The sequence below is a fragment of the Rhinoraja longicauda genome, chromosome 10 (assembly GCF_053455715.1).
Source record: "Rhinoraja longicauda isolate Sanriku21f chromosome 10, sRhiLon1.1, whole genome shotgun sequence".
Taxonomy (NCBI): domain Eukaryota; kingdom Metazoa; phylum Chordata; class Chondrichthyes; order Rajiformes; family Arhynchobatidae; genus Rhinoraja; species Rhinoraja longicauda.
The window spans coordinates 23,147,892-23,160,707 of NC_135962.1; the positions used below are offsets into that span (position 1 = coordinate 23,147,892).

Genomic DNA, 12,816 nt, shown 5'->3' on the forward strand with positions numbered 1-12,816 from the left:
GACATTGTCAGGATTACAGAGACATGGCTGCAGGAGGATCGGGGCTGGGAACTGAATATTCAGGGTTATACGTCCTAGAAAGGACAGGCAGGTGGGCAGAGGAGGTGGGGTAGCTCTGATGGTGAGGGATGAAATTCAGTCCCTTGCGAGGGGTGACATACGGACTGATGATGTAGAGTTGCTGTGGATAGAATTGAGGAATTGTAAAGGTAAGAAGACACTATTGGGAGTTATCTACAAGCCCTCAAACAGTAGCCTGGATATAGGGTCTAAGTTGCAGCAGGAGTTAAAATTGGCATTTAACAAAGGTAATGCCACTGTGGTTATGGGGGATTTCAATATGCAGGTAGACTGGGAAAATCTGGTTGGTTCTGGATCTCAAGAAAGGGAGTTTGTATAGTGCCTCCGAGATGGATTCTTAGAGCAGCTTGTACTGGAGCCTACCAGAGAGAAGGCAATTCTGGATTTAGTGTTGTCCAATGTTAATAAGGGAACTCAAGGTAAAGGAACCGCTGGGAGGTAGTGACCATAATATGATTAGTTTTAATCTGCAATTTGAGAGGGAGAAGGTTGAATCAGAAGTGTCAGTGTGGCAGTTGAACAAAGGGGACAATGAAGGCATGAGAGAGGAGCAGGCCAAGGTCGACTGGAAAAGGATCCTCGCAGGAATGACGGTGGAACAGCAATGGCAGGAATTTCTGGGCATAATGCAGAAGATGCAGGATAATTTCCTGGAATTTAGAAGGATGGGAGGGGATCTTATTAAAACATATAAGATTATTAAGGGATTGGACACGTTAGAGGCAGGAAACATGTTCCCAATGTTGGGGGAGTCCAGAACCAGGGGCCACAGTTTAAGAATAAGGGGTAGGCCATTTAGAACGGAGATGGGTAAAAACTTTTTCAGTCAGAGAGTTGTAAATCTGTGGAATTCTCTGCCTCAGAAGGCAGTGGAAGCCAATTCTCTGGATGCTTTCAAGAGAGAGCTAGATAGAGCTCTTAAAGATAGCAGGGTCTGGGGGTATGGGGAGAAGGCAGGTACTGATTGTGAATTATCAGCCATCATCAAATTGAATGGCAGTGCTGGCTCAAAGGGCCGAATGGCCTACTCCTGCACCTATTGTCTATTGTATATTTCATTCTAAAGAGGAAGAAAGATTCTAAGGGGAGCAAGAGGCAACCGTGGCTGACAAGGGAAGTTAGGGATGGAATAAAACTAAAATAAAAGATGTATAACATAGCAAAGAGTAGTGAGAAGCCAGAGGATTGGGATACTTTCAAAGGACAATAGAAGGTAACAAAAAGGGCAATACAAAAAGAATATAAAGAATGATAGTAAAAGCTTCTTTAGGTATGTTAAGAGAAAAAGATTAGTTAAGCCAAATGTGGGTCCCTTGAAGGCAGAAATAGGTGAAATTATTATGGGGAACAAGGAAATTGCAGAAGAGTTGAACAGGTACTTCGGTTCTGTCTTCACTAAGGAAGACAAACAATCACCCAGATGTACCAGAGGACGGAGGATCTAGGGAGATAGAGGAACTGAAAGAAATTTGCATTAGGCGAGAAATAGCATTGGGTAGACTGATGGGACTGAAGGCTGATAAATCCCCAGGGCCTGATGGTCTGCATCCCAGGGTACTCAAGGAGGTGAGTCTAGAAATCGTGGACGCATTGGTGATCATTTTCCAGTGTTCTATAGATTCTGAATTAGTTCCTGTGGATTGGAGGGTAGCTAATGTTATCCCACTTTTCAAGAAAGGAGCGAGAGAGAAAACAGGGAATTATAGACCAGTTAGCCTGACATCGGTGGATGGGAAGATGCTGGAGTCAATTGTTAAAGAGGTAATAACAGCACATTTGGATAGCAGTAAAAGGATTGGTCCAAGTCAGCATGGATTTATGAAGGGGAAATCCTGCTTGACTAATCTTCTGGAATTTTTTGAGGATGTGATGAGTAAAATGGATGAAGAAGAGCCAGTGGATGTAGTGTATTTGGACTTTCAGAAAGCGTTTGACAAGGTCCCACACAAGAGATTGGTGGGAAAAATTAGAGCACATGGTATTGGAGGCAGGGTATTGACATGGATAGAGAATTGGTTGGCAGACAGGAAGCAAAGAGTAGGAATAAACGGGTCCTTTTCAGAATGGCAGGCAGTGGCGAGTGGAGTGCCGCAAGGCTTGCTGGGGCCGCAACTATTTACAATATATATTAATGATTTGGTTGATGGAATTAAAAGTAAAACTAGCAAGTTTGCAGATGACACAAAGCTGGGTGGCAGTGTGAACTGCGTAGAGGATGTGAGGAGGTTGCAGGGTGACTTGGACAGGTTGAGTGAGTTGGCAGATGCATGGCAGATGCAGTACAATGTAGATAAATGTGAGGTTATCCACTGGCGGCAAAACCAAGGAGGCAGATTATTATCTCAATGGGGTCAAGACCCGGTTGTCCTTGTACACCATTCACTGAAAGGAAGCGTGCAGGTCCAGCAAGCAGTGAAGAAAGCTAACTTCTTCATAACAAGAGGATTTGAGTATCGGAGTAAAGAGGTTCTTCTGAGTTGTATAGGGCCCTGGTGAGACCACATTAGGAGTATTGTGTGCAGTTATAGTCTCCTAATTTGAAGAAGGACATCCTTGCTATTGAGGCACAGCAGCGTAGGTTCACAAGGTTAAGTCCCGGGATGGCGGGACTGTCATATGAGGAAAGATTGGAAAGACTGGGCTTGTATTCACTGGAGTTTAGAAGGATGAGAAGGGATCTTATAGAGACGTATAAAATTGTGAAAGGACTGGAAAAGCTAGATGCAGGAAAAATGTTCCCAATGTTGGGGGAGTCCAGAACCAGGGGCCACAGTCTAAGAATAAAGGGGAGGCCATTTAAAACTGAGGTGAGAAAAAACTTTTTCACCCAGAGTTGTGAATTTGTGGAATTCTCTGCCACGGAAGGCAGTGGAGGCCAATTTACTGGATGAATTTAAAAGAGAGTTAGATAGAGCTCTAGGGGCTAGTGGAATCAAGGGATATGGCGAGAAGGCAGGCATGGGTTACTGATTGTGGATGATCAGCCATGATCACAATGAATGAAGGTGCTGGCTCGAAGGGCCGATTGGCCTCCTCCTGCACCTATTTTCAATGTTGCAATGAGCCAAGACTAAACTGGCACGATTGAAATCAGTTGAAGGTGGACCCAGACAGATGGACATTGGAGAGGGGCCAATGGATGTGCATGGTGATGTCGGCCCTGTCAAAACTGTAGACAGATTGAGAAGGTCCAAAGCAGACAGATTACATGTTGCCACATTGGATGGACGATTAGGAGAACCAAATTAGAAACACACCACATGAACACAAGCCTATACTGTTATTTAACATAGCCTGTCCTATGTCTCATTCACCATTCTGCTCAATCCTTACCAGCTTTAGTGTCCAAAATTCTATCATCTCAACTTCAATGTACTCAACAACTGAGCTTCCACAACCATCTGAAAGCACTCTTTCAGTCCTGCTGCTAGAGAGAAAACCCGATTGAGTGGATTCAAACATGGAGCTATGAGAAAAATGGGCATGGATTTGAGAGGGACCAAAGGGAGATTGAAAATGTCAAGTAACTTAAATCAAATAATAGAGTACTCCTGCGTGTGTCCACCATTTAGAGCTGGGCTGGGAAAAGAGGAAGACATGTTCACGACTCGCTTTGCATATTTAAATGTTGACAGGATCTGGATAAATGGTCGACAGTTTGCAAACATCATCGGGCAAAGATTCTTCCTTAGATGCATGCACTAAGTGATAAAAGTGGACGTGCATTATACTCTTGTTGAGATCAAAGGAAATATATTTTGTAAACAAAGTACCAGATGCGAAAGTCACTATATTATGTTTTTGCACATGATGGGTGCACAAAATTCCACCTCTTCATGTTGTCAGACTATTTATGCACATTTCATCCCATACTTTTAAATATTAGAGAAAATAATCTATCCAATCAAGAGAAAAGGAGCATGTCATCTTTTACTTCCAGAAGTTAACCTGACATCATGTCTAAATGAAATGATGCAGTGCAACAAGCCCCAAGGAACAGTCTTTAACTGTTCCTGTAGAAATGTGATTTCAACAATGAAGAATGCATTCAAAATGTCAGATGTAAATGTCAATTAAAAATTACATATAGGTCTGAATTGTAAGGTTTGGAGGTTGACATTCTTTGACATAGCAGAGTGTCTGTGACCAGGCCTTTGGCGAACTCAACAGGATCTATGCTGTCAGCTCATATCGTACAGAAACTCAGATGCTTGTCTAATCTGAATGAAAAATAACATAAAATTTTTAGCCGAAGCCTTGCAGTAGAAGCTGAAGGCATTCTCTGTACCATGTGACAGATTCCACTAACGGGACTACATTGAAACACTAAGGCCATAGCCAAATACTTACAGAGGGGGAAAATAAAACAAAACAAAATAGATCAAATTGCCATTGTATTAAACAGCATGAATTTAAGATGGCAGGGAGTAAATATCACACCTTGGTGGACACAAACGTCATTCCAGGTAAGCAAGCACAATAGTTTAGACAAGATTTTAAGAAGAAATTGTAAATGTAACAATATTGCAACTAAATTTCCTTCACATCAGGAAAGAGATAAGATAATAAAACTTAAAACATATACATTGGTTAGAGGATTGAGCATTCAACACAATGTAGTAAAACATTTTGTTAACCAAACTCCAAGTAATAGACACACATTTTCACTATTCCAGTTTGGAATCTAACAAACAGAGAGTTTTTGGTTTGATGTTTCCCCGCCTCATTATTTTATCATTCTGCCATGCAAAATGAACACATTAAAATTCAAACCATCTCATAAATGTATAGAAAATTATACAAACTCTTGACACTTGGCACCCCCTTTAGTTCACAGCAACACAATGCACAATCCTTTAACTGGATTTCATGTCAATCCAATAGATTACCGAAAACCAAATAAAAAATCTGTCTCTGATTCATGAGTGGGCATTTAAAATTCGTTCTTTTCCCCATCCTTCGTCTTACGAAATGGAGGACTGGCTTGAATATAAATTAATACTCAAATGACAACTAATAGGAATAACCTCTTGGCCTAGAAATGTTTATATCATCCAACTATTTCCTGCTGTCTGATTGGAGGCAACAGAAACATTCTTAAAAAAAAGCATCCTTGAAGTGTGTGTCCACACAACTTTCTAACACTGACTGAACATTTATCATCCATTCGCCAATTCCGATTGAAAATTAATAGTCCTGCGATTGGTTTCTTCACCCTGGCTGCCAATAATGCAGCCTTGGACTGACCTACAGCTCCTTGGTGTTATTCTAAGGTCAGACCCTGCCAGCATTACACCAGTGTGTCAAAATATGTCAACAAACCATCCGCACTACAGGAAGAAGAATGACCTTTCATTTCTTCGTGTACAGAGTCCTGATAAAGCCAACAGAGGCTTGCTATGCATGAGCAGTTTTCCAAACTGCTTGACACTCTCAACTTCTAAAGGTTTCCCCAGTGTATTTTCCAAAGCACAAATGTAAAATACAGCTACTCCAACTTTCTATAACATTACCACATTTATGCATATATGACATATTTCCAAAAATCTTTTTTCCGCATATTTTCAACTATGTTAACCTAAAGTAAAATATCAAAAGTTGTCATAATTCAGTTCGCTCCAGTAGTACATTTTCCATCAGAAAATTGCTTGCAGTCATTGGGTACTGACTTTGGATTTTGTGGAGAGAAAAATTGTATCTTGGTACTCTGTTAATTAAGTGGTAATTCTAACCTATTTACTGTGTTTTTGAGATGCATAACATTTTAACATTAGTGCATAAATAATCTTATTTCTTATATTTATAATCTTATAAAACGTCTAAGCATTAAAATTGAATATTTTTTTGAAAAGAGCAAGTTTCACTCCTTTAAAATGTTTAAAGTTAAAGTGAAAAACAAAACTGATCTGAATTTTGCAGTTGTAATGACAGCAAGATAGTCAGTATACAGCATCAATACATTGAAATACTGACTTCAATTGCTCGAATACATATGTATAGTGAAAGATAGACACCTTTCCTAGAACTGCACAGAGGTGCATCAGTTAGTATTGTTGCTAAACTGCTCCAGGGACCTGGTTCGATCTTGACCTCAGGTGCTGGTTCTATGGAGAATGCACATTTTCTCAGTGACCATGAAGGTTTCTTCCTGGTGCGCCAGTTTTCTCACACACCCCAAAGACATGGTGATAGGTTAAATAGCTGTTATAAATTAGGACAGGACCCTTAACAAAATTGATGTACATAGGCAAGTTCAGGTTGAGGTTCAAGTTCAAAACTACCTGTCAGTAGCAACACAAGTAGATACCGTGGTAAATAAGGTTTATGGTATGCTTGTCTTCATCATTTAGGTTATTGAGTATAAGAGTCAAGAAGTCATGTTGCAACTTTATGAAACTGTGGTTGCATTTGTAGTATCATGTGCACAAGAAGTTTTCCAGAATTTTACCAGTATTAAAGAGTTTTAGCTGTAAGGAAAGGTTGGCAAAGCGGTTGCCTTTGAAGCATCAGTGGCTTAGGGGAGACATGCAAGAAATTCATAAAATTATGAGAGGCATGGATCAGATGGAGAGTCAGAACCTTTATCCCAGGTTTTTCCCAGTATGTTAAATACTAGATGGCATAATTTTCAGGTGAGAGGGAGAATGTTTAAAGATGATATGGAGGACAGGTTTTTAAAAATACAGAGTAGTAGTTGTACGAAACCACTAACAGGGATGGTGGTGGAAGCACATACGATACAAACTTTAAAATAGGCATAAGAGTTTAATTTGGCTTCATGTTTGACACAGATATCAGAGGCTGCTGGGCCTTTTGCTGTGTCCTTTTGGTCCATGTTCTATTCTATAACATTGCCCCTACGTGCAGATTAATAGCAAAAAGGATCAAAGAGGAAATATAGATTTAGTTATCAATCCTTTCCAGTTAATCTCAAGAAGCCAGTAAAATGACAGAAATCCACTATTTACCAATTATCCTTGTTGTACAATACCTTGAAAATGTCATATTTTGTTGCTTAAGAGATTTATTTTTATTTTTGTGGAATGAACCATAATTACTGCATAACAAGCTCTAAGAAAAGCCATTAAAATAGATGGTAATTTCCTTTAAAACCTAATGGATTAAATAATAATAATTGCTTACACTGCAGTTACTCGTCAGTTGTGTGTCCCCCCACCCTCCCCAACCCTCAATATATTTAGCACTTTGAAAAAAAACTTTTTTTAACTTCCTGCTTTGCTGTCCAGGATAATCTTTCATTGTGATTTACTAGTTTGATGGCATCCATTAATCCACTGCAATTAAGGACAATTGGGGTTGCATTTGTCATAATGAATTGTTTAACGGTGCGACTTTAACATACATTGTTTTTTCACTCAGTATTTACATTGAGCCAATATGTTACAAAAAATTAACTCTATGCAAATCTACAGGGTAGATTAGAAAACCCATTTCAAACTCCAACCTCACGTTAATTGTTGAGATTATATAAATTGATCAAATCAAATCCTGCCAATGATTGTACTGGATAGGCACTATTAAACTATATTCCAGTTAAAAAAAGAAAATAACACCACATAATCAATTCACAAGTCTTATCAACACACCCCAATACATTTCTTATCAGGCTTTATCAATTTTACCATATATTGGATTACCTAACCTACTATACTCCTTATACCCTCATAACTGTGCAGCAAAATCTGCTCCAATTCCATTTACAGGTTTGCAGAGGACACCACTGCAATGGGATGGGTCTTGAACAATGAAACATGGAGTATAGGAGGAGAGAGAGAGCTCAGGGGCATGATATCTGCTGAATAACCTCTCCCTCAATGTCAGTAAGACAAAGGGACTAGGTATTAACTTCAGGAAGCTTGGTGGAGTACATGCCCCCAATCAACATCAATATTGCTGAAATGGAGATGGTCAAGAGCTTCAAGTACCTAGAGTTAAATTTTACCAACAACCTGTCCTGGACCAAGCACATTGAGCAACCGCAAAAAAAAAACCCTATACCAATGGTTCTACTTCCTCAGGAGACTGAGGAAATTTAGCATGACTCCAACGATTCTTACCAATTTCTTCAGATGACTGTAGGAAGCATACTTGTGTTGCATCACAGCTTAGTTTGGGAACAGCTCTGACCAAGACCGCAAGAAATTGCAGAGATGTAGCCTGGAAAAAAGTGGGAGTTACAGAAACATTGACGAATGAAAACCAAATTACATACTTGGTTGAAGAAGGTGCCCCAGTGACGGGAAACATGATGCTTCCCAGCCAAACCCGCAAGAGCGCTGGGAAGCTGTCACACCTTCTGACGCTAAAGAAATCCATCCTTGTGGAGACATGGAACATCCGAACCATGTTCCAGGCTGGCAAGGCTGCCACTGCTGCCAACAAAATGGTGCACTACAATCTCTCAGTCCTGGGCTTGGCAGAAACAAGATGGACACAGTCAGGGGAGATCAAATTGGCCAGTGGGCAGCCCATTATTTACTCCGGAAAGGAAGATGAGAAAACATCCGGAGGAGAGACAAAGTAAGCAATGTGGACCTGTGGAAAAGAACAAGCCAGGATCCCATTGACTTACAAATTCGAAAGAGAAAATTAAGTTGGATTGGACACACCCTCAGAAAACCTGCCACAAACATCATCCGGCAAGCCCTGAAATGGAACCCACAAGGAAAAAGGAAAAGAGGTCGCCCCAAGAACAGCTGGAGAAGAGGTGTCCAGGCAGAAATGTCTGAGAGTGGGCTCAACTGGGGAGATCTTGAAAGAACTGCCAACAACCGAGTGAGGTGGAGGACATTTGTCAATGGCCTATGCTCCCTAGAGGAGCCAAGGGCTTAAGAAGAAGAAGAAGTAGAAGAAGAAGAATGGTTCTACTTCCTCAGGAGAATGAGGAAATTCAGCATGAGTTCCAACGATTCTTACCAATTTCAACAGATGACTGTAGGAAACATACTTGTGTTGCATCACAGCCTAGTTTGGGAACAGCTCTGACCAAGACCGCAAGAAATTGCAGAGATGTAGCCCAGACAATCACACAGACCAGACTATGCACCATTGACTCCATCTACGCTGCACGCTGCAATGGGAAAGCAGCCAGCATAAATCAATGATCTTACCCACCCCAGTCATTCCTTTTCTTTCCTGCTCCCATCGGGCAGAAGGTACAAACGCTTGAAAGCACATATAACCAGGATCAAAACAGCTTCATCCCCTCTGTTATCAGACTTCTGAATAATCCTTCCTTAAACTAGGGTACAGTCCCAAATTGCAAAATTGCAAGAGATTAACAATAAATGGTAGGATGTAAAGTGTAGAGGAATAGAGGGATGTTGGAGTGCATATTAGGTCAAGGTGGTAGTATGGTAAAGTGGGCATCTGAGCAAACTGCCTTTGTTGTCCAAGACATTGAATACAAAAGGCAAGTAAGTCACGTTCGAGTAAAATGCAAAGTGCTGGAGCAACTCAGCGGGTCAGGCAGCATCCGTGGAGGGAATAGGCAGGTGACGTTTCGGAATGGGACTCCTTTTCAGACAGATAGTACAGGGAAGACAGCTGGAAAAGATGGGGGTAGGATAAAGCCTGGCAAGTGATAGGTGGATAGAGGTGAGGGGGCTTTGATTGGCTGATAGGTGGAGTAATACAGGTCATGCTATGAATTGTACAAAACACTGGCTCAGTTACAGCTAAAGTACAATGTGGCATTCCAGTTAGTAAATATCAGAAGGATGTGATGGCAATAGAGAGGATTCAGAGAAGAGTTATCAAGGATGTTGGCAGGGATGCATGAACATCATCTATGCTGAACAATAAATAAACTGCTGGAAGAACACTGCAGGCGGTACTGTAACCGTAGAGGCAAAGTTGGCATTTCAGGTTCTTCCAGCAGTTGATGTTTTGCATCAGATTCTAACATCTGTACTTTGTGTCTCTCATCGAGACAGGGGTTGTTTTCTTTGGAACAAAGTAGCCTGAGGTAAGAATTCATCGAAGTATATAAAATTATAAAAGGCCTGAGTAAGGCAAATAATAGAGACATTGTTTTTTTTGTTTTCTTTGGTGAAGAATCAGAAGAGTGTTGAAGAAAATATTTCACTCAACAAATATGGTCTAAAATATAGTGCCTTAAAAAGGGTAAGGGAAGCAGAAAAATCCTGGATGGGCATTTGAAAAATTACAATCCACGGGGGTTCTGGAGCAAAAAATTTAAGTAGCTTAGTGCACATTGGAACAATGGGCAGAAGACTCCTGTGCTGTAAGTTTTTAAAATTCTATTGCCTTTAACCAATATATTAATGGCAACAAAGGCCTTGTCCATGTCACAGGGATCATTAGATCTTTAAAGGCAGCTAACTTTATAGTCAGCGGCCTTATTTTGAGGTTAACTACAAAATACAAATTCTTTAGGCTTGGTATGTGCCTTCAGAATGAACTGAAATACATATTTTCTACAAAAAGAGCTACAGTAAATTGAAACAGATTTGAACATGTCACTAAATTGATGTTCTCTATATCTGAAATTGTATTGACATTCAGGAGCCAGTAACTGTGTAGCACTTTATAATATGCCATATATTTTACTAAACCACAAACCAAGAGCATACTTCTTATATTTCTAAAAAGAAAATTTTGTGGCTGCAGTGGAAGAAGCGAAAATAAATTTTATTCGATTGACCAACAAAAGAGTCTCATTTAGGTGAATTACGGCATGGGTAAATTGGCACAGAGTTTGCTACTTCTTAGCAAAATTATAAATGCTCGATGGAAAGAAACAGTTCTATTGGTTGCAATATAAAAAACTGACAACTGTCAAGGTACGGTAGCGCAGCGGTAGAGTTGCTGCTTTACAGCGAATGCAGCGCCGGAGACTCAGGTTCGATCCTGACTACGGGTGCTGCACTGTAAGGAGTTTGTACGTTCTCCCCGTGACCTGCGTGGGTTTTCTCCGAGATCTTCGGTTTCCTCCCACACTCCAAAGACGTACAGGTATGTAGGTTAATTGGCTGGGTAAATGTAAAAATTGTCCCTAGTGGGTGTAGGATAGTGTTAATGTACGGGGATCGCTGGGCGGCACGGACTTGGAGGGCCGAAAAGGCCTGTTTCCGGCTGTATATATATGATATGATATGATAAGAGATATCATCCTGCAGTTTGATGCTTTGGGATCTTGATTATTTAAGGGCAAACTCCTATCGTATTAAACAAAATCTGTTCAAATAATTATGAGGTGGGTGGAATCGTTAATCATTTGAGCTTTGTTAAAATGATCAAAATAAAAAAAGGAATTCTGTTACTTTGGCAATGTTTCCTATACTAAACATTCTGAATTGTCTTTAAGTACTTAAACACTGACAGGGCATATAACTAAGCGGCAAACTTTTGAAAAGACTTACCAAATCTTTTGGCAAACTAAAAAGTCTCACTTATTTTGTGATGCAATGAATTGATTATTTTAATATTTAATATTTGCTTTCAACAGAACCAAAATCTGGAAAATGCAGTGAGAGATTTGAGGACTACAGGAAAAAAAATTGCAAAGGAAATGAAGGTGAAAAATATTGTCACAGGGAATGTAAAAAAGATAAACAAGAAGTCCGTATCCATCCCAGATTTATCTGCAAGGATAATTATACATGCAACTCTGGACTGAAAGCATCTTTGTGTAAATTTACACTATGACATCTATTAAAAAAATATTACCCAGGACACCAATTTAACAAAATCTGTAAACTCGCAAATATTATATGAGGAAAAGAGTGAGGCATTAAAGAAAATGGCTTTATTTATTGTTAATTATTGAATATGTGAAATAGTTTGTCACCCAGTAGTAACTTTCATCATCCTTAAAGTGTGAGAAATCAGAGTGCTTTACTCCCTCTTTCATACTCCATAACATGGCAGCCTTCTATTCTTCATGGCCATATCTTGCAGACACATGCAACGAAGAACCAGATCTTGCACATAAAATAAGGATGAAAAAAAATCATCTGCCTCATTTTATCATCCGAGCTCACATTTAAGATCACCACCAGACCCCTTTTCCTCCAATGCCATGCTCATGCCTCCATCTTTCCTCCTCCCATGAAACAAGAATTTGATTGCTTTTATTTCCAGCATGTTATCAAGATTGCATTTATTATGGTCAACTAATTTGTTATAAATGGTCACCTGTCTGCACGTTTTAATGCCAGGAGGCAAAAGACAAATTATTCAATACAAAAATTATCCTCCTCCAATAATTACATTTAACAAAATAATAGGTGAGGAGACAAATTGTGCATTGTACAGATTTATCTCCTGTCATTAGATTTAGCTACTGATGGTATAGTAAATACTTCTGCAATCACTCCTTGAGCATTTTCAATTCTTAGATTAATTCTTCTGCACAAATAACCTTGTGGTCATGTTTTACTCATGTCAAGAATAAACCAGGCTCTTATTGCAACTCATCTTAATAATCATTCAAGAGCCACCATTCAATTTGAGTTAACCACAAGATCAAAGCTACACCAACTAATTATATTGATTTAAATTATATTGAAACCAGAAAGATCAAAAAATCTTAAACGTCAAACACGGAAGGATAATAGATCTTGGATTGAAATAAAATAATTGGTGGCTAATAAACATTGTTATTATACAAGAAGGTACTTTGTTTTGAAGACACTAACATAGAATGAGCTGAAGGAAAAGAACCAAGCTTCCTTCTTAATCCACTCATCT

General features: G+C 39.6%; 1 protein-coding gene across 5 annotated transcripts in view; it reads right to left on the bottom strand.

The window, feature by feature from the left end:
• Positions 1–12,816, bottom strand: part of cdin1 (CDAN1 interacting nuclease 1) — a 201,328-nt gene that overhangs the window by 35,064 nt on the left and 153,448 nt on the right. The gene's annotated exons all lie outside the window — the stretch shown is intronic.